The sequence below is a fragment of the Octopus sinensis genome, linkage group LG1 (assembly GCF_006345805.1).
Source record: "Octopus sinensis linkage group LG1, ASM634580v1, whole genome shotgun sequence".
In the NCBI taxonomy this organism is placed as follows: domain Eukaryota; kingdom Metazoa; phylum Mollusca; class Cephalopoda; order Octopoda; family Octopodidae; genus Octopus; species Octopus sinensis.
Window position 1 is genome coordinate 175,234,611 of NC_042997.1, and position 24,229 is coordinate 175,258,839.

At 35.9% G+C, this 24,229-nt stretch overlaps 1 protein-coding gene across 1 annotated transcript in view; it reads left to right on the top strand.

Moving 5' to 3' along the window:
• Positions 1–210: 210 nt before the first annotated feature.
• The window catches only part of LOC115216482 (EVI5-like protein), a 331,037-nt gene continuing 307,018 nt past the window's right edge, over positions 211–24,229 (top strand). The window contains exon 1 of the mRNA XM_029785910.2: positions 211–529. The gene's annotated coding sequence lies outside the window, so the exon portion shown is untranslated. The remainder of the gene's footprint in view (positions 530–24,229) is intronic.

The window sequence follows — 24,229 nt, forward strand, 5'->3', positions numbered from 1 at the left end:
TTTTTTGTTTTCATTCCAATAATTAAACAAAACATTCAATGTAAGATACTTGTTAAATGTAATGACAGAATTGGAAAGTGAAACAAAAATAATAATAATCATAAAATAAAGAAACAACTATGGAAACGGAAAGACATTTCACTCGACTAATGCGGAAATGTGTTCAAAAGTGAAGTGTTTAATTTGTCACCGTAAAGTGTCATTCCGCCACCGTCACCATCACTGAAATATCAATAGCAGCACAGGAGTGTCGTCTAATTGATGTTTCAATTTTCTACAAATCGCGAAGGTTTTGGCTTTGTGACACTCTGTGGTACCAACTAAATATTATGGCTAAATCATCGAGATACAGCGACCAATCAGCTAGTGCTTTATAAATAGCTTCTTGATGTGCTAAGCAAAAATAAAAATAATAAAACCTTTTAGTATGGTGTTCGGAGGGCGTTTGGTATATAGGATGTCAACAAACTTTTAATTTTCGGTCGCTGGATAATCAGACCTGGATTTTTCTAACTATATCACCTTATTGGTAAGTTTAACTATTTTCTCTCAGTTCTTCCCTCCATTGGTAATATTACCCAAAGATTCTACTAAGATGTTGATGAATTCTAAATGTTTTAAGACATATCGATCGCAAATGATGGTTGCTATTGATAACAACATTTGTTTTCTTACCATTTGATTTTCATGTTATAAAGTATTATTTATAAATCAATGCGTGGCTTTTGCGTAATTTCTAGTCTCCTAATTGCTGCTTTCGACGGAATATTATGCGATTTCTCTGCCACATTCTTCAATAACAAATTCCATTTTAGCTCGGTTCTTGTAGCTAGCCTGATACAAGTACTTCCCCATACCCTGTCTGAAAATAGTCGATTTTTCGGCAGACAACTGGATCTTGTATTAACGACTTGGAAACATGTTATAATAAACCTGATTGTATACGCGCACATATTAGAATTATAAAAGATAAATATCATTTAAAACTTGTATTTACATTTTCCGTATTACAGCTGGTGCTTTCCATACTGTGTCATGAAGCACCGCGTCGCTTTGAAATGCTAGTATTTTCCGTATATTATGTACATATATATTTCGACATCAGATCAACTTTTTTTTCTTTTTTTTTTTTTTGCGAAGCCCCTTTGATATATTTATAACCAATTAAATGGATGTCGTTTATCCAGCTTTATTTTTATTTACAAATAGAATTGATATATATTTCTGTCTGCAATATAAAGAATATTTCAACAATTTTACCATGTACTTTCACCGACAACTTATCGCTTTTTAATTAAGTTTATTTCACACACCTTTATTTCCATTTCTCTTTCATTCTTTCTCCTCCCACACACAATTTAATGGATTATATTAATAATTATCTAATATTATTTATTTGTTTATCTATAAAAAAACATTTTCGAATCTGGATGTCTGAAGGTACTTATATTTATTTCTATTTTCTACACAATGCAATCTGTAAGGCTGACTACACATCTGTCTGTTAGGCAGGCTTCTACAAGCATGCCAGCTCACCTCCTTGTCTCTACTCTGGCATCTTTTAATTCATCTGTACAACTGTCTCCTGTCTGACTGTCATTCCTACTGTTTCGTGTCAGAAAAACAACCACTCGCATCTTCTCTTCAAATTACATTCCTTAGATACATCTATTCTTACACATCTCAGCATTTTTTCCCCACCAACCTCTGTTTTTATGCTTTACTCCATTCTTGTAATACCGTGTGTGTATGTGCGCCTTGCCTTGTTTATTGGCATGTAAGCTTTAGATTATCAACAAACGGATTTTATTTACGTTTTCTAAACAAATCACAATTTTATTTGTTTATTTATTTATCAATCCAAACAGTGCTAATCCACTTTTGTTAAATATATTTATTACAATTATTATTAGTAAGCTACAAAACCACATAGGTGCGAGGGCTGTAGTCGATTTAAGGCGGAGGTAAAGAATACGCACACCACCCGTTTTCTGCCGCTTGGGTTAGGGTTACGCCGAAAACGTGTGGTGTGCGTATTCTTTACCTCGATTTAATCGATCTAAATTCTCGACTTGTACTTCTTTCATCGGTCCCGGAAAGATAAAAGGCAAAGCCAACTCCATTGTAATTTGAACTCGGAGATAAAGGAAGTATTTAGATACTGTGGTATGTTAACCGAAACTGTTTGAATAAATTGTGCCGCACAAATGTAGGTGTCTTAGAAATGGATTTCTAAGACACCTACATGGAGCACTGTAAAAACAGCTCTATTTTCTTGCGGTTTCCTCCCACTTTTGACTGTTTACCTTCGTCCAAATCTCAACGTGTTACTTTCTATATAAATATTAACAATAGTAAAAATTCAATTAGATGACTCACCTTATGTCTGTGCGGTGTGTATGTGTAGATATTTAATTACAATACAATCTGTTTCTTTCGAGAAAGAACGAAAAATTAGCACTTGAACGTTTAAGATGTTTTCTTTTTCTTTTTTAATAAATTCTGAGAAGTTTTAGAAAATCTCTTTTATCTCTCTTTTGATGTATTTTTTTATGTTATTGTTTTTGTATTATTTTTTTTAAAAAAAAGTTGTATTAATTTTCTTTTCACAATTTAGCACTTTTTTTTTCTTGTTAAACGAAAATACTTCTTATGTAGATAACACTATCTGAGCAGATTATAGTTGGAACTAAATCTTGAATTTTATTTGTTCATATGATCAGTGCCAATTTATTTGAAACTATGTAGTCTGCTGTTGACTTGGCTGCAAAGAAGAGAACACGCTGTGTTGTTGTTTATATATTTATTTATTTTAAACTTACTATTTCTCCATTTATTCATAACACAATAACAGGCAATGATAATTGTTTCCTTGCCACGAGGGCTCAATGACGCTATAAGATTATAATTCGATCTAGTGTTTGCAAAATTAACGAGAAATCTTAAGTAAGATTTCATGCACACGTTTTTGTAATGAGTATACATACCCAAAGGAATGCAATAGATAATAAGTAAATAAGAACAGCTGCGTGTGGAGGATCTGAGTATTCTCAATACCCCAATTACTCTTTACTTTTAGCAAATGTCTTCCCAATCTCCCGTTCATGCTAAACTGAAGGTTTGAAACGAGCCAGCGAGCAAGTCTCAATGTCGTCGTTCTTATGCTAGAAATAGCAGCCAAAACTCACACATTACACATTACCGTTTCAGAAAAAGTATGTGGTCCAGAATAAAATACGAGATGATGACGGTTGAAGGACTTTGATCATGGTTAGTTCAATCAGGACTGACCTGGAGCTAAAACTAAAGGTTTCAATTTTTGTCATAAATTTTTATCTGGGCGAAGTGAAGGATTCCTCGCTAAGATGTTGATGTCATATACAAATGTGTGTATGTGTGTGTGGGATGCCTGTGTGTCGGACGGGAAGACTTGATATCAGCTCTATCTCATTAACTAGTTTGCCTCTCTATAATCACTGTATATGATATCCATCTATGAAAGGGAAATCAACCCGATTGAACACGCTTTGATCAAAACATGTTTCGGCTGTAACAAACCTGTATTTTTCTTTCTTTTTCTTTTTTCAGTTTTAGTGCATCGTCCAATACACCCTTTCCTTTTTAAGGTGGGATGGTGTGATTTGTGCCATTTCTAGCAAACAGAGCAACCATATAGGGTAACCTAACAAGATAGTCCATCCATAATAAAAGATATTCAACATAAAACCTCTAGATTGTAGGTCACTGTACAAAGTGCATAAAAGAAGGCTTTAATGGAATTCTCTCTCTCTCTCTCTCTCTCTCTCTCTCTCTCTCTCTCCCTTCACACACACACACATTTTTGGCATTGTACAAAATAGTTAAGTACCAAAGAGTTATTCAATCAGTTGAAAGTACATCCTTAATGAGAAGAAAAATAATTAGCATTAACCACAGTTCTTGTCAATGAAGGCAAGGGAGATAATTCAAATGTTTAAATTGATTGAAAAATAGAAACGTACTAGGGCATAAGTTTGATCTTTGATAAGAACTATGTTGATTCTGAACATGCTTCAGCTTTATTAGACCTACACAGCCAAGTGTAATCTAACACAATTGTTCTCAAAGTGTCTGTTATCAGACCCTCACCGAAATATTAGAGAAATTCCCCACAGTTGTCTTTATTAGTGACATGATGGAGTAGAGTTTACATCTAGATAATATTTTTTTTTTCAGTCATCTCATTCTCTGAGAAACAATGTAGATTTAGTTTTTTTTCTATGTGAAAATTATTCAGTAATTAGACATTGTTAAAATAATGACATTGTGAAAATTTCTCAAGAATGTCTTCTGCATGAAGAATATATAGTTAAGTGCAGGCTTCTTTTGGTTTTCATCAACCAAAGGTGGCGAGCTGGCAGAAATGTTAGCACGCCGGGCGAAATACTTAGTGGTATTTCGTCTGCCGCTACGTTCTGAGTTCAAATTCCGCCAAGGTCAACTTTGCCTTTCATCCTTTCAGGGTCTATTGAATAAGTACCAGTTACGCACTGGGGGTCGATATAATCAACTTAATCCATTTGTCTGTCCTTGCTTGTCCCTTCTGTGTTTAGCCCCTTGTGGGTAGTAAAAAAAAAGGTTTTTATCAACCAAATCCATTCACAAGGCTTTGATCAGCCCTGGGCTATAGTAAAAGAGGCTGGCTCAAGGGACTGAACCTGAAACCATGGGGTTTGGAAACAAACTTGTTAACCACACAGCACACATAAACATAAATACTTCACATGTTTTAGTTCACATTTATCTATTATCTTTTACTTGTTTCAGTCATTAGATTGTGGCCATGCTGGAGCACAACCTTGAAGAAGTATTTTTCGTTGAATGAATCGACCCCCAGTACTTTCTTTTTTTCAAGCCTGGTATTTATTTTAACTAAGTTATGGGGATGGAAACACAACAACACTAGTTGTCAAGCAATGCTTGGGTCATTCTCAGACACACAACACACACAACAGGATTCTTTCAGTTTCCATCTACTAAATCCACTCACAAGGCTTTGGGTCAGCCCGAGGCTATAGTTGAAGATACGTACCCAAGGTACCATACAGTGGGACTGAACCTGAAACCATGTGATTGGGAAGCAAACTTCTTACCACACAACCATACCTGCACCTATTCTAACATGTTTTCAATTAGATAACCAGCCTCAAAATTTGTAAAAAAAAAAAAAACCTGCATTGGTGGAATACAGACGTAGCATATAGAGTTATATAAGGTGGCAAGCTGGCAGAAACGTTAGCATGCCGGGTGAAATGCGTAGCCGTATTTCGTCTGCCATTACATTCTGAGTTCAAATTCTACCGAGGATGACTGTGCCTTTCATCCTTTCGGGGTCGATTAAATAAGTACCAGTTACGCACTGGGATCGATGTAATCGACTTAATCCCTTTGTCTGTCCTTGTTTGTCCCCTCTATGTTTAGCCCCTTGTGGGTAGTAAAGAAATAGGTATTTCGTCTGTCGTTACGTTCTGAGTTCAAATTCCACTGAGGTCAACTTTGCCTTTCATCCTTTCGGGGTTGATAAATAAAGTGCCAGTTTCGCACTGGGGTCGATGTAATTGACTTAATCCCTTTGTCTGTCCTTGTTTAGCCCCTTGTGGGCAGTAAAGAAATATATTGAGTCATATATTATAATTTTGACTAAATCTTGTACATTTTCAGTGTCTCCTATACAGCTGCAGAAGGCATGTTTCTTTTTCTAATTTTGTTTTTATAGGAAGGATGTGCCTATGACCTTCATAGAACCTTCAAGACTAATGTGATTGATGTAGTTTATGTTTAGCTTGTTACATCTGTAAATCAACACCCACAAACAATATGGTTGGGTATGGAATTCCAGAAGATTGATATTTCTGAAGAGGAATTGTTGGGTGACACACACTGGTTGGCATTGTATATTTTCATTTCCTTTTATTGATAGACTTTAAAATACCACTATTTCTTCTTCTGAAGATTATCCTTTTGTTTAAATACATCTATAAATTGTTTTTTTTTTTTTGTTTTTTTTTTATGGGGTTGGGGTTAGTTGTCCTTGCTTGAATAGGGCTTTTAACACATGTAAAATACAGCATTTCTTTGCTTGAAAACCAATTTTTCTGGATTGCTGTTGAAAATTTTCAAAATCTTCTCCAGACCTGAAACAAGATTTATTTAAACTTGGCACTGAATGCGCTTAAACATGTAGAGAATAGTCAGTTTTTAGAATAATGAATAAAGTTATTGCCTCTATCAATTTCTGTTTCGTAATATCAGCATTGCTCAATAGCTCACTATTTTAGCTTCATGGTTCTGTTTTAATGTTTATTTTTGATAATATGCCAAAAGAAGACACGAGTCGAATAACATGTAGCTTCATAGAATAGACATATCAAGAAAGGTGAAATGGAAGCAAAATGAATGGATGTTTCACAGTTTGAAAATATTTCTGAACATTTTACCTCTTCTATTTTCTGTTTGTGAATTTTATTTGTGTTCTATTGATAGCTTTAAAAATAACAAAAATAGTTTTGTCTAAACATTCTTCTTTTGTTTGAATAGCCTGCTCTCCCCGCTCTTCTTTTCTTCTCTCCCCCTCTCTCTCCCTCTCTCTCTCTATCTATCTATCTATCTATTCATTTATTTCAAACATAAATCGTCATCAGCAGTTTCCATACTGGCATGGGTTTGATGGATCATCACAACTCATATCAGTTCTAATTTGGAATTACTACTGTCCTAGAGGATTAGAAGACCACATCACACTCTTATTTCATTTTTTTTTTTTGCATAGTTTCAATGACCAGATAGCCATCCTATCACTAATTACTTTATAAAATGCTACCCAGTGAAATGTAATAGTGTCTTAGGAAAGGTAATTGCTGATACTACAGGAAATAATTTCTTTTTTAATTACTTCCCCCAATTTCCTGGTGAGCATTTTACTGTGGCTTCAGTATGGGAGAGGTTGTCATGTCCTTGACAAAACTAAAGGGCTCTCTCTACTCCACATTGTCTTCATCAGTTTACCATCCACATCACTGGGTATACTAAGTGAATTTTATCATAGCACCAGCTCTAGAGTGGTTGCCTTATCCTCAGAATAAAAATCCTCTCTACTCTGTATCATCTCTATTTGTTTAACCTTTTAGTATTTAAACCAGCCATATCCAACCCAAATATTCTACCTATTTTGTTTTAACCAGCCAGATCTGACCTCTCACACCTACTCTGCAATGTCATTCTAAAAATAAACAATAACATCGTCAAATTTTGAAGCAACAAGATAATGCCTGATTAATTTAAGTCAGTATGAATAAATAAGCATTACATTTAACAGAGTAATATGAATGCTAAAGGGTTATGGCAAAATGACCAAGTGGGTGAATTGAAAAGTGAGTGAAAGATAAAGAGAGATTATGATGGGGAGAAATAAAGAGATAAGTACAAACGAATGATAAAGGTAGTAATGGAAGAGAGACATTGATTGGCAGCTATATTGTTAGTGCTGGTAAAGAAATTGAATAAGTAAGAGTGACATATTAGTGGAAGAAAGAATGACATGAAGAAAACAGGGTGAGGGAGGTGGTAGAAGAGGAAATAATGGGGATGAGGGAAATTGATTTATGTCAACAAGGGGTGACAGAGAGAGTATTGCAAGAGAGAAAATGGGTAGCAATGAAGAAGGGTGATGTTAATTGGGTTGAGGTAAGGAGAGAGAGAGAGCACTAATGATAGATAGCACTAAAGATGGGTAATAAGTATTGGTAATAAAGATTAGTGATGGTGAGAGAGAGAGAGGGGGGAGCTAATGTATGACAGTAATAAAGATGAATGAGAGAGAATGTCAGGTAGTAATAAAAATGGGTAATGATAAGAGATTAAAAAGTCAATTAGTAATAAAGAAATTTAAAAACAAAAGAAAACAGTTTTGGTCTGTGACCAATACTGTTTTCATTTTTCCAATAAATCATCAACATCATTTAGTGCCCATTGTCCATGCTGGCATGGGTTGGATGGTTTGACCAAGGTTGGCAAGCTGGAAGGTTGCACCAGACCCCAGTCTGATTTGGCATGGTTCCTATTGCTGGATGTCCTTCCTAATGCCAACCACTCTGAGAGTGTAATGAGTGCTTTTATATGCCACCGGCATGGGTGCCATTTGCATGACTTTGGTATCTGCCATGACTGTGATTTTACTTCGCTTGATGGGTCTTCTCAAGCATGACATAATGCCAAAGGTCTTGGTCATTGCCTCCATGAGATCCAACAACTCTGAGCATATTTCTGTTATTTTTCTAACTTCAGCAGCATATAGCCTTTGTTGTATTTGATGTATTTGTAATTAAACCAGCTAGTATTTATGCAATATTGTACATTGTTGCCATAGAAAAATAGAAATGTTTAGAAATGAAATAATTTGAACATGTCATCCACATAAAAGACAATAGTTAAGGTAGTCTTAGTCTATATAACATACTTAACATGTGTGTTGTTGAAAAACCAGAACCTGCTATTTTTCATTCAGGAAATGTACCTTTCTAGATATATTATATTAAAAAAAAGAACAATCTACTTCAGGGCTAGGCAAAACAAAATTGCCTCCAGGAGCAACCATAGACCAGCAGATAAGTATTTTGCTGTAGTTCTGGCTAGTCATTCTTATCATTTCTGAAACAAGATCGAATCAGCCAGTCTAAAATATATAGAAATAGTGTATAAGATATACATTGGTTTGCAATGTATATCTAGAGTGGTTTGCAATGTATATCTAGAGCAGGCTGGCCAACTCAAATTACATTGCAGGTCCTTTAATCACAGAAAGTTTTTTGAGGGCTGCTTGTATACAGACAGAATTGAATGAATGATCATTGATTCAACATGAAATATTATCGTTGCAAAAACAGTATTATCTTTCTTTTTTACTTTTCATCACAATCTTTAACTTTTGATAAAATTTTTTAAATGTTTGTTTAAATAAACCCATTTCAGGAAAGTATCAAGTAGGCCTCACGTTGGCCAGCCCTGCTCTAGGGTATAGAGCTGCTTCTATTGCATAATTTGAGTTAAGCTAGTGTTTGCATACTTTGTGTGTGGAGCATTAACAAAATTAACTAGAAATAAATCTACAGTGAGAAAAAAAATATTAGTCAATGACTGCTAATAAGTCTTTCTACTTATAGGCATGAGACCTGAAGTTTTTTGGGAATAGTCAAGTTAGTTACTTCGACCCCAGTGCTCAGCTGGTACTTATTTATTTAAATCCTGAAAGGATGAAAGGCAAAGTCAACATCATCATCATCGTTTAACATCCGCTTTCCATGCTAGCATGGCTCGGACGATTTGACTGAGGTCTGGCGAACCAGATGGCTGCACCAGACTCCAATCTGATCTGGCAGAGTTTCTACAGCTTGATGCTCTTTCTAACGCCAACCACTCTGAGAGAGTAGTGGGTGCTTTTATGTGCCACTGGCATGGGAGCCAGTCAGGCGGTACTGGCAACAGCCACATTCAAATGGTGCTTTTTATGTGCCACTTGGTGGAATTTGTAAATTCCACAAGAATGTAAAACTAGAAGAAATGCCGCTCAAAATTTTGTCCTGTGCAGTAACCATTTTGACTAATAATAATAGTTTCATTTTTATATATTTCAGAGGTATACACTGAAACCTAAATTGTAAATGACATACAGTGAATTTAGTGTCAACATATTAAATGCAATCAGTCTAAAAAATCTGATTAAGTATGCTTATGCATCAAAATCACATGGTCTTGAGTTTGATCCCTCTGTGTGGTCATCTTGGGCAAGTGTCTTCTTGTATAGCTTCAGATTAACCAATACCTTGGTGTAATTCGGTAGATAAACTGTATTGATGCTTGTTGAGTGTGTGTGTGTGAAAGAGAGAGAGAGAGAGAGGGAGGGAGATAGTATTTGTCTCTGCGTGTCTCCATACTGATCTACTTGTGCAGTGGTAAGGTCTTTTTTTTTTTTATTGCTCCATATGTTTAGTATCTTAGTTTCAATGTGAAAAGATCAATGAAATACTATCCTTTACCTGAAAAAGAAAACCAAAAATGCACAAGTACAGGTTGGCATCAGAATGTTCATCCAATGGCAGAATACTGCCTCGAAATTCTTGCTTTACTCATGCCAATGTGAATGTAAAAAGGCAAAATTATGTTGTAAGGAAAAGAAAACATTGGCTCACGACTGATATATTTTAATCATTCCAGTAAGTGTGGGAGACAATTCAAGACAGGTATCTGTCTTATAAGACCTCATCAACAAAGCATAAACTTTACTGTACTTGCAGAAGTAATGCTAAGAGAATCATTAAATTTTTTGAACTAAAGTAGAGGTGGAAATAAGTATATATATATATACGAGGGGCGTTCAATAAGTAATGCCCCTGACCCACTTCCCATAGCAGTAGAGCAACGAAACTTGGCACAGTTATTAGTCTTTTTCTACATAGGAACCACCCAGAGTTACACATTTCTCCCATCGTTTGATGCAGCTCTGAAGACCGTTTTTGTAGAAGACCCCAGCTTGGTCCTCCAACCACGACGTGACTTCAGAAATCAAGGCTGCATCATCTGGGAAACGCTTTCCTTTCAAAAACAACTTCATGGCTGGGAAGAGGTGAAAATCAGAGGGTGCAGGTCAGGAGATGGGGGATGAGTTCATAGCCGCACGCCTGTGCTTCTGATCTGGCGACACGCGAGTTGTGGATCGGAGCGTTGTCCTGCAGGAGGAGGATGCCTTTGCTGATCTTGCCCCACCTCTTGATTTTGATAGCTTCTTTTAATTTCCTCAAAAGTGAAGCATAATAGACTCCTGTAATTGTGGCACCCTTTGCCAAGAAATCTGTCATCACTACACCATCCTGGTCCCAGAAGATTGTGAGCATGACCTTGCCAGCGGAGGGCTGCACCCTTGCCTTCTTTGGAGGAGGTGAGTCACGGTGCTTCCACTGCATTGACTGGGCTTTGGTCTCTGGATCATAGTGATGGACCCAGGTTTCATCCTGTGTAATCAGTCTTTTGAAAAATTTTGACTCATCTTCTTGGCACATCTTCAAATTCATCCTCGCGTTATCGACGCGTTCTTGCGTCTGGAAAGGGGTGAGCAGCCTGGGAATTCATCTGGCAGACACCTTTTGCATATGCAAATGGTCATGAATGATAGTTTCCACAGACCCGGTACTAATCTTGACCTCATGGGCTATTTGGCGAATAGTTATGCGTCGATCTTCCAAAATGGCAGCCTCAACTTGACGGACAGATGCCTCATCAATGGCAGAAGGGGGTGGCCAGATCTGGGAGCTGTTTCCACAAAGTTCCGACCATGTTTGAATTCACGATGCCAGCGTTTTACAAGGTCATATGATGGGGCATCATCACCATAAGTTACTTTTATTTCATCAAAAGTCTCCCGTGGTGTGCGTCCTTTCAAATACAAAAACCGGATCACTGCTCGACACTCAACAGGCTCCGTTTCACACTTGACTCAGTTCAAACACCTGTAAATCAGAAACCACAATTAGTTCAGAGCTGTAATTTGCCACTTAATCTATAGATATATAGGTAATTGCACATGCAAAATTTCAGCTAGATCAAACAACTGCAAGTGGGTAGAGGCATTACTTATTGAACGCCCCTCGTATATGTGCATGAGAAGACCCGGCAGGACAAGTGAGACCATAACCCTTGGCCTCTACACGGGATGTAGCCAGTCCACTTATGCATACCTTTCCTTCTTGGGACACAAAACTCTACTTGTGAAGACCTGCTGAGGCAAGTGAAAATCGAAATCGATCAAATCAGTGGAAATTGCAGCTGTGATACCAGTGCCAGTGGTACGTAAGAGAACCATCTGAACGTGGCCGTTGCCAGCACTGCCCCGACTGGCCTCGTGCTGATGGCATGTAAAAAGCACCACCCGACCGTGGCCATTGCCAGCCTCGCCTGGCCCCCGTGCCAGTGTCACGTAAAAAGCACCATCCGATCGTGGCCATTTGCCAGCCTCATCTGGCACCTGTGCCGGTGGCACGTAAAAGGCACCCACTACACTCATGGAGTGATTGGCGTTAGGAAGGGCATCCAGCCGTAGAAACATTGCCAGATCAGACTGGAGCCTGGTGCAGCCTTCTGGCTTCCCAGACCCCAGTTGAACCGTCCAACCCATGCTAGCATGGAAAGCGGACACTAAACGATGATGATGATGATGATGATGATGATGAAGGAACTTTCTCAGATAATGTCTGCACAGAAAACAACAGTGAAATTAATATCAACATATTTCATGTAAAAGAATATTAAAAAATCTCTTTTTTTTTTGTTTCTCACCACATTAAATATGTTACAACATACTTAAACTATTGTTTTTCTTGCAAATGACAACTTTAAGTAATTTCTTTCAGTGTTTACTTATATTTCTTAGCAGCTTTTCCAATGAAATTTCCTGCTCCAGACATTAGTTTTTACTTCGCACAGTATATCGTGATAACCTTCTGTTTGTGTCTCTTTCTTATCTGATTCATGTAAATCACAAGCCACTTCTAGTGACTGTGTTATAACTGTTTATGTTTTTTGATCATAAATAACATTTCAATATGTCTTCACAGTCTAAAAATCAGTATTATTGTTGTGACTCATCACACTACTGTTATCACACCCCAAAAAAATAAAAGATTCTGAAAAAGATTATGTCCCTGTTCACCCTAAAAAGCAGAAGTGCAATTGTTTTTTATCTAAAATAGAATGTAAATATAATAATAATAATAATAATAATAATAATAATAATAATAATAATAAAGCTGTTACAAAAGGTTTGCCTCCTTGGCACAGCCAGAATAGTCGGGAAAGTATTAGATAGTCGAAAAGAATAGCTACCATGATACTGTAGGCTGCAGGTAACCAGCCCACTATGCATGTAAGACTCCAGGAGTTTCAACAAAACCTGAGTTATAAAGAATAATAATGATAAAAATGATAATGATTTCTAACACATGTACAAGGCCACAAATTTTAGAAGAGGTGGGAAGGAGTTGATTATACAACCCCTCCTTACTTGAGTGGTACTTATTTTATTTACTACAAAAGGATTAAATCAGAGTTGCCTTCAGCAGGATTTGAATTCAGAATATAAATGAGCATAACTAAATGTGACAAGACATTGTGTCTACTTTACCACTTATTCTGTAGTCTTTGCTGCCTTTATAATATTGTAAACAAGGTCTAACAGCTAAGCTGTCAAAGTGCTGGATTGCTAACTATACATAATTTAGCAAAAACTCTGTTTGTCTCAGTCTCCCTGACTAACAAATAGGTTCCATCTAACATGAATCTAAATGCTTCCTGAGCCTTGGAATGCTTCTAAGTCTTTTGTGATGATATTTCTAATGAATACACTGTCCATTGTGTACAATCCATCCCATCATCATCATCATTGTTTAACATTTGTTTTCTAAGCTAGCATGGGTTGGACGATTTGACTGAGGGCTGGCGAACCAGATGGCTGCACCAGGCTCCAATCTTGATCCGGTAGAGTTTCTACAGCTGGATGCCCTTCCTAACGCCAACCACTTTGAGAGTGTAGTGGGTGCTTTTACGTGCCACTGGCACGGGGGTCAGTCAGGCGGTACTGGCAATGACTTCGCTCAAATCTTTTACACATGCCACCGGCACAGGTGCCAGTAAGGCAATGCTGGTAACGATCACGCTCGAATGGTGCCTTTTACATGCCACCGGCACGGAAGCCAGTTAGCTGCTCTGTCTAATATGCGAACAGTAAAATTAAATATAACAGTAGACTATTTTCCATATAGACTATGGACTCGACTCATAAGGCCAATGTTTTATGTTCATAATTCAGTGTTTTCATTAATTTTATTTATGATTATAGTCCAAAATGGTTGGTGCTTGTCTGTGGGATCTTTAGCACGAGGTACATAGGAGACAAATCTCTTAATGGATAAGATGCTTGTCTATTACATGTGACTTTCATAAAAATACTCAGTGTACATTTTACAGATAAGTAAACTTATAGATATAAGTTGAAGGCCTTATCTTACATTTTGTGGAGAAGAGGAAATAGGATACAACAATGCTTATTCCAAGTGTATTAAAAGTTTATGTGAAGTGCATTCACTCCAATCAAGGATTGAATTCTTATTACAGTTTCACCTAAGTATTTAATATTAAGTGATTTGTTCATAAATGTAACAAAGCTCTTGCAGTAGTTTAAACTTATAGCCCATAAGCTTGAAGTTTGTTATTTAAAAATATGATAGATTTCCACTTCTACATCCTGATGTTAAACTCTGCCAGATTTGAATTTTCATTTCAATAGAGTTAATAAAATAGCTACCAGTGATATAGTAATGTAGTCTTCCCTATAAATTTGTGTCCTGCTGCCAAAGTGTTAAGTCACTATTGTAGTTGTTATTTGATCAGTCAGACATGATCAAAAGATTTCCAGTGATAGGAAATAGGACACTGTAATGCTCATGTCTCTTCCAAGAGCATTAATTGTTTATATGAAGGGTAATTACTTCAACCAGGGATTGATTCCAAGTTACAGTATTTTGCTCTTAAATATGAGATTCTATAGATTGAAGATTATCTAAAGACATTCATGTCATAGAACTAACAATAGACAATGGTAAAGTTCAGTAGTGATCATTATATTTAGTTACATAGCTTCATATTCAATGGTAGAATCCTGCTAAAGTTGATCGTATTTTTTTTGGAATCAATAAAATGAATACTAGTCAAATATCGGAGTTGACTAAATCAACTACGCTCCAGTCACAAAATGTGTAGCTTTTAAGTTGTGAATGATTATATGGAGTGCAGTCTGGTAATCTGAGCATGTGGCATATAGTTGTCTATCATTTCTGTTTATTTGATGAACTATAATTTTGGTTTAGACTGCAGCCAAGGGAAAGCAAGTTGAACTCATATCAATTGATAGCAGATTGAATTCCTTGAGGGCATATTTTCATGATAATTCATATTACAGCTGTTATAGGCGTGTATGTTTGTGTGTATTTTGTGTCTTTTAAGGTGAGTTGAATTTAAGAGCATGAAAGAGAAAATGATTCTCAGATGATATCACAGTCATATCACTGGTATATTGTAAGAGTGCATTTAAACAGTTTCAGATGGTCGGGTGCATGGATGTACAAGCTGTAACAAGCTGCTGTTAGGAATTGTGTTTAAATAAACCAGTTGCTATTATTGTTGATCGAGTGTTGTTATCATTGTTGCTGTTGTCATGGCAGTGCAACTCTGGTCAGTCCTGATTAAGCAAAACTATGTCATATAAGTAATTAAGGTGAATGACCGAATACAGTTCACAGCTTTATTATTCCAGTGCTTTTGTTAATGAAAGGGATTGCATGGATTGGAGCACACTGCAACTAAAACTGTCCCATTCATATTTCTCAGTGGTCTTTCAGAGGTATTTTTGTTATCTTGTATATATGATTTGAATGCAGCATTTGATGATGTGAACCATGCTATTTTGTGTCCTTTATTGTTTGTTGTTGAGAGATTGTGGTCTAAGTACAGATGGCATTATCCATGCATAATCTAATGCCGTTATTTCTTTCAGAATTGGTAACAATACATGTTGAAGCTGTATGGTGTGTGCATGTGTGTGACTTCAAATGTATCTTATGTCTAATGGGATCAGATGAGAGAAAAAATCTTTCATTTGTTAAACCCTAGATCTGCTCTACTTGATCTTAACTATGATCAAAGATATGTCGACCATGATAAACCAGTCTTTTTCTTAGGTGCATTGCAACATGCCATTCTTTTCAAAGACTGTAAGCTAAAGTAAATATTCCCACTATTTCAGGTCAAGCAACCTACTTCTTTACTACCCACAAGGGGCTAAACACAGAGGGGACAAACAAGGACAAATGGATTAAGTCGATTACATCGACCTCAGTGCGTAACTGGTACTTAATTTATCGACCCTGAAAGGATGAAAGGCAAAGTCGACCTCAGTGGAATTTGAACTCAGATGAAATACGGCTACACATTTCGTCCAGCGTGCTAACATTTCTGCCAGCTCGCCGCCTTAAGGTCAAGCAACCATGCAGAGGCTCCTTTATTTGTTCATTATTGAGGTTGTTGGGATTGTAATATCTTATTAGCGTTGTGTTTCTTAACTGCCATCCAAAAACTCATGGTGAAACAGTTCAACAGAAGTACCAAATCTAATCACTACAGTTTTTAATGATTCTACTCCATACCAGTTGCAGTAAGTGAAGTACTTTAGTGAACTTCACCAATAAATTATTTCTCATCTTTAAAGTGAATCAGTATAATTACTTATTGATTAAATATATTTTTTTTTGTTTGAAAAGTATAAAAACAATTTGCTTTAAAATCTATTGCTGTGCTTTGTATATTATTTATTGAAAACCATTAACTGATCTCTCTCTCTCTCTCTCTCTCTCTCTCTCTCTTCCCTACCCCGGTATCAGGTCAATGGCACCCATGCTGGTGGCACATAAAAAGTACCCACTACACTCTCGGAGTCATTGGCAATAGGAAGAACACCCAGCTGTAAAAACCATGCCAAACCAGATTGGACCCTGGCGCAGCCCCCCCCTCCTCCTAACCCCACTTACTATCCCACCCCCCACTTACCAGTTTTCAGTCAAACCATTCAACCAATGCCAGCATGGAAAGCAGATGTTGAACAATGATGATTATATATATATATATATATATATATTTTTTTTTTTTTTTCAGCATCATTTACATAACGGTGGAATTGTTCAGAGATGAAAAAATTTCAATGAAATCTTCCAATATTATCAAAATGTTATACTGTAATATGTTTAGATGATATATATTGTAAAATGAAATACATTGTAGTCATTACATATCTATTCACCTAGATATTTATGCATCTAACTATATTCTTATGGATTTCATTCCTGCTGTTTATTTCATCAATCTTTATTTGGTGAAACACAAATTATGTTTTCTTTTTTTACATAATACTTGTATTATATGTATATGTGAAGGTGCAAGGTTCAGTGGTTAGAGCATCAGGCTCACAATTATGAGGTAGTGAGTTCAATTCCTGGACTGGGCTGTGTGTTGAGTTCTTGAGCAAAACACTTTATTTCACGTTACTCCAGCTCATTCAGCTGTAGAAGTGAGTTGCAGCATCACTGGTGCCAAGCTCTATTGGTATTTGCGTTTCCTTTGGGTAACATCAGTGGCATAGAGAGGAGTGGCTGATATGCATGTTGGTCTTCCATAAACAACCTTGGGGAGGAACTTTCTAGGTGCAATCTCATAGTCATTCACGCCCAAAGGGAATCTTTACCCTTTATTATATAGACATAAACATGGATGTAGATAAACACAGACAGGATGGAATTCCACAGCTCTTGTCCATCAAATTCCATTCAGAAGGTCAATATGGGACTACTATGAAAAGCACTTTCCAAGGTGCTAAGCAATGGGACTGAACCCCAAAACCATATCGTTGTGAAACTCTTAACCATATGGCAATACCTGTCATTTTATTTTTTAATTTAAAAAAATTTCTCTTAGAACTACGGATCTTAATCTTGATAAATTACAAGGCTCACTAAAATATATATTAGTGAAATTTTTTGTCCCTTCCTTTAGTAATGGGAAAACACAATATCATTTGGTTCTACTTAATTCTTCTTTTGCTTTTGATGTTGGACAAATTTTAAAAATTTAACCCTTTAGCAGTTAAACCAGCCATATCTGGCCAAAATATTCTACTTATTTTATATTCAAGCTGGCCAGATGCAGCTTTTCAGTCCGACACTATAATGTCATTATAAAAATGCACACAATGCATGATTAATTCAAAACAATGTGAATAAATAAGCATTACATTTGACAAAGTAATATGAAAGCTAATGACTTAAAAGCATATTCGTCATCATCATCGTTTAACGTGCGCTTTCCATGCTAGCATGGGTTGGATGATTTGACTGAGATCTGGCGAACCAGATGGCTGCACCATGCTCCAATCTGATCTGGCAGAGCTTCTACAGCTGGATGCCTTTCCTATCGCCAACCACTCTGAGAGTGTAGTGGGTGCTTTTACGTGCCACCGGCATGAGGGCCAGTCAGGAAGTACTGGCAACAGCCATGCTCAAATGGTGCTTTTTATGTGCCATCTGCACAGGAGCCAGTCTAGTGGCACTGGCAACGACCTTGCTCGAATGTTTTTTCACGTGCCACCAGCACAAGTGCCAGTAAGGTGAGCAGGTAACAATCACGCTTGAATGGTGTTTTTTACATGCCACAATATCAGGATTTGTCCAAACCCCCTCTTCCCCCACAATTTTCAATTTTTATGGAACTCACTGAGAAACACTATCATAGAAGGAATAAGAAAGGTTTGATTGGAATAAAAAGAAAAAAATTGGCACTCTGTCAGTTATGATGATGAGTGTTCCAATTGAGCCAATCAATGGAACAGCCTGCTCATGAAATTATCGAGCAAGTAGCCCAGTATTCCACAGACACGCATATCCTTAATGTAGTTATCAAGGAGATTCAGTAAGACACAGAATATGACAAGGCTGGCCCTTTCAAATACAGGTACTACTCATTTTTTTCCAGCTGATTGAACTGGGGCATTGTGAAATAAAGTGTCTTGCTCAATGACAGAACACATCACCAAGTATTGAACTCACAACCTTATGATTGTGAACCTAATATGTTACCCACTGAGCTACATGTCTTCACGATTTGAATAATAAAGAATCAAAACAACATCATTTGAATTTAGACAAAAACAACTGTGTATCAAAGTAGATGCTAGACTATAGAAAAATCTTTAATATTTTTCATTTCTTTAGTTACTTTTGTAGAATTTGCAGATTAGACGCTAAACTATTGAAAATTTTCTTAAATATTTTTCGCTGCTCTAGTTACTTATTGGATTTGCAGAATATATATTAGATCATTTTTATTTTTGCTTAAAGTTTTTCAACATTATCGTTAAATTAGTAACATAAATCAAATGCACCAATAATTTCTCTGTCTAACTGATTTTTGGTTGTAATGTTCACACCCACCAGACATCTGACCTCCACACAACAATACATTATTTATTTTATTTATTTCTGAGCGTTATGAATGTTATACAGACTTAAACAAAACTGATTTTTTTCTAAGGTTTATACATGACCATGTGGTTAAGAACCTCACTTTACAACGGCATGGTTTCAGTTTCAATCCTACTACATTAATTCTGTCTTTTACTATAATCTCATGCCAACCAATGCTTTGTGAGTGAATTCAATAAATGGACTGTGTAGAAGCCTACTGTATGTGTTTGTCCCTCACCACCACCACCACCACCTCTTGACAATATGTGTTGGTTTGTTTATGTCCCTGTAATTTAGTGATTCAGCAAAAGAGACATATAGAATAAGAAAGAAGCTTAAAAAATAAGTATTGGGGTCAATTTGTTTGTCCAAACCCTTCAAGGTGGTGCCCCAGCATAGCTTTAGTCCAATGACTCAAGGCATAAAAAAAAGCTGATAAAATGCAAGATGACATGTAAAGATGACAAATTGAGTTGTTAGAGCATAAGACTTGCAATGTCCCAGTTCTTCATACTGTGAGTTCAAATCCCACTGAGGTCAGTTTTGCCTTTTGTCCTTTCAGGATCAATAAAATTAAGTACAAATCTAGATCAGTGAATTGATAGGATTGTCAGAGCAAAGGATGAGATGCTTTTCGGAGTTTGATTCAGCTCTTTGCATTTTGAGTGCTTAAGTGGTAAATTTAATCCATCATCCAATTTGTTTTTGATACCAACTCACTTGGAACCACCCTAGTTCTATAATACAAACTTCCTATCTTAAAGGGGTCTAAATTAAAATCTTTTATCTAAATTTCATGTTAGTTTATGTTCCAAAACACCAGCTTAATGACTAAGTTATTTTATTATACACTTCATCATTTCCAAATTAATTAAAAGAAAAATAATGTATTTTACCAGAAATATGGTAACAAAAGGGTTAATACCACCACCTGATCCTTAGAGGGGTGAGGCTTTAGCAAAGGACATTTATTGCAAGCATTTGAGTCAACCATAACAGGTTTATAGATATTATCTTGTTCATTATCCTTGCCATTTATCCTGTAAAGATCAATAAAATAATGTATAATATGAAGCCCGATGGTTTTGAATGAAGGCATGTGGCCTAGTTGTCAAGGTATTGCACTCAAAATCACAAGATCATGGTTTCAATCCCTAGACTAGGCAATGAGTTGGTTTTTTTGGGGTTTTTTTTTTAACAAAACTCTTAATTTTATGTTGATCCAGTCTTCTCAGCTATAAATGGGTTACCTTCAAGAAGGATGTTGTGATCTCTGTCACTTATATGCTATGGAAACCAGGAAGTCAACCTTTTGACTCCTAGGGCTCAAGACTGCTTAGTTACAAGGATTTTGAGGTTAAGGCACAGAATGTATGGTAAAGTTGAATCCATGTGTGAATTGAACTCAGAGGAGCAAGGTAATGAATGAGTGAAATGATATTTGTAAACTGTGTTGGTTAGCTCTTTACTGCTTATACCAAATGTACTACTGTATATCATTAGAAAAGATCAAAAGATAAGAAGAAAAGAACTGCTGTTTTATTCTATAGAATTGCTATAAGTAACCACTAAAATCTTTTGTCAGTAGAAACATTTTATCTTTTGTAGTCTAGTGTAGTTTTATAGATGTTTTCTTTACCTTTTCTTAGTTTTTATGCTATTGTCTCTAATTCCTTACAGACATAAGGAAAGGTTGTTGGTAGACAATAGAAAATTGGAACACAATAGATCAATTATCAAACAACTGATTTCTTTCATTGGTACAAAACCCTGTTTTTTTCTTGAAATTTAGAAAAAAAACGAGATTTTGTGATGTGCATTCATTTCTAAATGGTTTTAGCAGTGTAATTGAAATAATAGTAACAGCTAAAAATTGAAACCAGATTGTTAGACTTTGCTTTCTGTGAACTTTTACTATATTGCACACATCACCTCATCCCCACTGTAATGATAATAATAATGATAATGACTTCTAAGAGCAACCAGTTTCCCATTGTAAAGCTGCATGTCTGTCGTCAAATGAATTCAATTTATATCTCCAAAAGTTTGTTGATTTTTCATTATAACAGTAGTGGTGCAAATTGTTGTTGTTATCGTTTAATCCCTCCTCCTTCCAGTTAACCTTGCTCAAGAAAATCTGTGATAAAAAGTACAAAGGTATTCCAGGTGTAACCAACTCACCTTTCTGTATATCTAAAACTATATTGTCCATTGTTTCTTACCTCTTTTCCTTTTTAAGTTACTGTATGATTTGAAGGAGATTTGGCTACTATTTTTTGCAAGTTGAGTGACCATGTACAGGCTCCTTTGTTGATTCAAGTGGTACAAATTGTGTAAAAAGAGAAACAATACCTATTTCTTTACTAACCACAAGGGGCTAAACACAGAGAAGACAAACAAGGACAGACAGACGGATTAGGTCAATTACATCGACCCCAGTGCGTAACTGGTACTTAATTTATTGACCCCGAAAGGATGAAAGGCAAAGTTGACCCCGGTGGAATTTGAACTCAGAACGTAACAGAAGACGAAATACAGCTACACATTTCGCCTGGCGTGCTAACGTTTCTGCCAGCTCGCCACCCTAAAATGAGAAACAATACCTTTATGTGGATAACAATGTGGGAAATAGGCACTTTTTATGCTAACTGACAGAGTTATTAGAATGTAGGACAAAATACTTCACAGTATTTGTTTCAGTTCTCTCCATTCTGAGTTCAAATGTCACTGAAGTCAGCTTTGTCTTCCATTTGTTTGAGCTGTTAAAATAAAAAGTACCTGCACACAGCAATGGATTGACAGGATTGTAAAAGTAATTCTTCGAATTCTGAGTTCTTGGTTGTAAACTTAATCCATCGTCCAGTTTAAGACCGTCATCTGATACTTGGGTGCCTTTTGCAGGGTCCACTCTGTTGCAAGCCTTTAAGCCAGGTCTTTGGTTTGAGAATAACTTCCTCCATTCATCCTACTGGTGTCAGTGGTCATTCAGAAAGTCCCATGGATTGCAATTTGCCCATGACTGGAATAGATGATAAATTATTGGAAGAAGGATTTTTATGGCCATGTACCCTCCCTCCAATCAACACATATCTGTTTTTTCAAGTAATGGGCTTTTTATTCCAAAACGAGGTGGAAGAAACAAAAGCGAAATTGTTGTATTTCTTCTCTTTTTATGGTATTTATTATGCGTCATTAGTTTATATCTTATAGGAATTTTTTTTGTGTGGCTATAGTTTGATGTTAATTATGTGCTAAAAATAATTTAAATAATAATATGCATTAAGAATTACATTATATATTGATTAAAAAAAAATTAATATAGTGTTGCTGCCAGTGTTGGGTAATAATCCTGCAAATTTAGTAATGTAGAAAAAATAGAATTAACTGGTTGAAAATAATGCTTAGTGTGTGTAATGATTTTGCAATCCTGCTCTATAGAAAAATGTTTTTCTACATTTTGATTTTACTTGTTTTTGTAATTTACACCTGTTCATAATTAACAGCAAGAGATTTGTGCTTTTAACTGAATGGTACACCTGATTATTTAAATAACACCACCTTCTAGTTGAATAGTACACCTTGACAAGTTGATTTGTTGAACAGACTTGGTTGAATGGCACTTCATTAGGTGAATGAACCTGACACAAGACTTGGCAAGTTGAATGTTACTTGATTGGTAGACTCAAGCTGGTACACAAAAGTAGTCGTGATGTTCTTACTGCACTCAATTACAAAACATATTTTTGCCATGTTATTTTCACTGCTTTTTCTGGTTTTTACTTTTACACGCTGTCATGGCTCGGATGAATACTTTTCAGTTAGAGTAGTCACTTGATAAGTACAGTATCTTGCCCCAGAGGATACAGCCACAAATAAATGCTGTGGAGGTTGTATCCACGACAAATAAAGGCTGTGGTTCCATTCATCCACTGCTTGCTAAACACTTAACTTTCTTAACTCACTAATCAGAGATTCTACTGTCTCGTCTGCACTTCTTTCGATACTTTTTTCAGGCAAATGTATTGACTTAACTATCTTTACACTCTGCTTGTGCCATATCTCAGAAAAATCATGTAAATACACAAACTGAACAAGCATCTTTTATGTTTGTCTGCTACATTTATTTTTACAAAATCTGTTTGGTTCACCACTAGCTATTTATTTTTCTTTCTTATAGCTCTACAAATCATTCTTGTTACCTTATGACATTAAGGTATCTTTACTGTTTATTTTTGAAAACTTTACACCATCTCATCATGCCACTCACTGGTATACTATGTATATATACACTCATGAGTATATATAGAGTATACTAGGTATGCAATTTGAATCAGTAATTGTCAAAGAATAAATTATTTAATATAATTTACTATGTAATGAATTAAGTTTTATAATTATTTATTAAAATGTTAATACAATTTCGCTTTCAATTGACTGCTGTACTATCAGTTGTTAACATAAAGTAAGGTAATACATAGAGTAAGAAAACAGTAACTAACTACTCTAAAGTATTTTGTTTGGCTGTGTTTTAGAGCTTAGGTTTCTTTCAACAACAGTCAGTTGTTTATTATAAATCTACCTCCTGTTTATTTATAAATACAGTACACTGTCATGTCAGCTTATGACATATTTATATATAAAGCATTGTTGAAGAACAACTATCAAAACACTGTTCAAAATACATCTTGTATGTCACAGATACCAATTTAAACATTCAAGCTTGTAACAAGAATTGTAAAGTTAAAGTTGAAAGAGCAGGATATTACAACACTTGTGTTAAAGCTCACATGTTGTTTAGCACCATTACAGCCTTGACTGAACAAACCTATTATCAAAGGCATTCCAGTTATGACCATTTGCCTATTTAAAAAAAAATTTTTAGGCATTTTATCTTGGATTACATTTATCCAGTATGTCTTTTCTTTTTATGATGGTAGAATGTAGTTTGAGGGAGATTTAGTTGCAGTTTCTTGTAATTTGAAGTTCTTTGTAAGTATTCATGTTGATAATGATGATGATGGTGTTTTGGGATGAAATTTATCTTGTAGTCAGTACTCTGTGAAATATATGATTAGTGCTTG